This window comes from Rutidosis leptorrhynchoides, chromosome 3 (genome assembly GCF_046630445.1).
Source record: "Rutidosis leptorrhynchoides isolate AG116_Rl617_1_P2 chromosome 3, CSIRO_AGI_Rlap_v1, whole genome shotgun sequence".
Lineage (NCBI taxonomy): Eukaryota > Viridiplantae > Streptophyta > Magnoliopsida > Asterales > Asteraceae > Rutidosis > Rutidosis leptorrhynchoides.
Window position 1 is genome coordinate 654,189,484 of NC_092335.1, and position 1,335 is coordinate 654,190,818.

Below are 1,335 nucleotides of genomic sequence, written 5' to 3' on the forward strand. Positions count from 1 at the left end.
ACTAGTAGAGAGAAAGTGTAACAGCATTTAAGTGTTTTAGGCTTTTAGCAGTTCTTGTTCTGTAATCTTACATTTACTTCAACGGGACTATTTTACCGGTTGCAAAAGCGTTTAATTTAAGTTTTTAGTACGTTGTTGGACTATAAACGTGTTACGTGTTTACTATAAACGTGTTACGTGTTTATTAACTTTGTATCAAGTGGATCATTGTGGTTATATAACAATTAATGAAGAATTTATCGTTCAAAAGATCTTATTCGTAGTGACGGGTCTAGGAAGCTTAGTCAAGATTGTCACTAGTTAAAAGCTCAAAAAAGCCTAAAAATGTTTTCACTAGATTGCGTATTTCATTAGTAGCCCGTACTACCACTGGTAGACAACTACATCCGCCCCTGCTTATTCTTCGTGTTAAAGAAATTTTTGCATATTATTAGTGGTTTTGTTTGTGGGCGATTATTTGAAAGAAAAACGTAAGACATAAAAGGTTTTGTTTTTTCAGATTACCAAGAAAAATATTTTTACTCAGATTTACATGGCCGAACCGGGTTATCCTCTTATCGAAGTATCCCCTAACCGTTACCAATCCTTTTAATGGTCACTCAAGATGTGTGGTTGGTATGGTTTGAACATGAAATATCATATGAAAATACAATGATGCAAACCTTTAGGTAATTTTGCGATACTCCATCGTTCTTAACTTCTTGTGTGTGATTATTGATACAAATAAATTTTACTAAACTATTATATACACAGCTGAATCTGGTTCTGAACTTATAACTATTTGAGCAACTTTTTTGTTATTGTTTGGAAGTTGAATTTTGGTGATTAATGTAATGATATAAAAGTGTCGTCCCACATAGGTGGGTGAGGGAAACAAGAAAGTGAAAGAGAGAATATAAAACATGAGGGTTTGGTCAAGTGAAAACTTACATACCTGGACGTGGTCTATATGGGTGATCAAGTAGGCCTATGGCCTAGGTTGGTGACTTCCATTGCACATTATAACGGAAGGGTGCTAGCCTATGGTCGACCTTTAGGGGTCGTTCCTACGTCATAATTTCTGGCAGTGGGGATTGCGTACGCGCGACCCTTCAAAGTATTTTAATACAAATTTAATGTACCTTGGTACTATGGTAGCTTAGATTACGGTTACATCTTGTAAATTTATTCCAAAAAAAATATTTTGTCATTGTTACCCTTTCCCCGTTCGTCTTAAATCTATTTCATCTGTTTTACAAATTGCAATATTGTAATCAACATGTGTAAATCTATTTCATCTGTTTTACAAATTGCAATATTGTAATCAACATGTGTAAGATGCAAAACATGGAAAAA

The 1,335-nt window shown here is 34.3% G+C and overlaps 1 non-coding gene across 1 annotated transcript; it reads left to right on the forward strand.

The window, feature by feature from the left end:
• The first annotated feature begins 926 nt into the window (after positions 1-926).
• LOC139903693 (U1 spliceosomal RNA) lies at positions 927-1,093 on the forward strand. The gene has a single exon (XR_011778498.1). It is a non-coding gene; the product is annotated as a U1 spliceosomal RNA (small nuclear RNA).
• Positions 1,094-1,335: the final 242 nt, after the last annotated feature.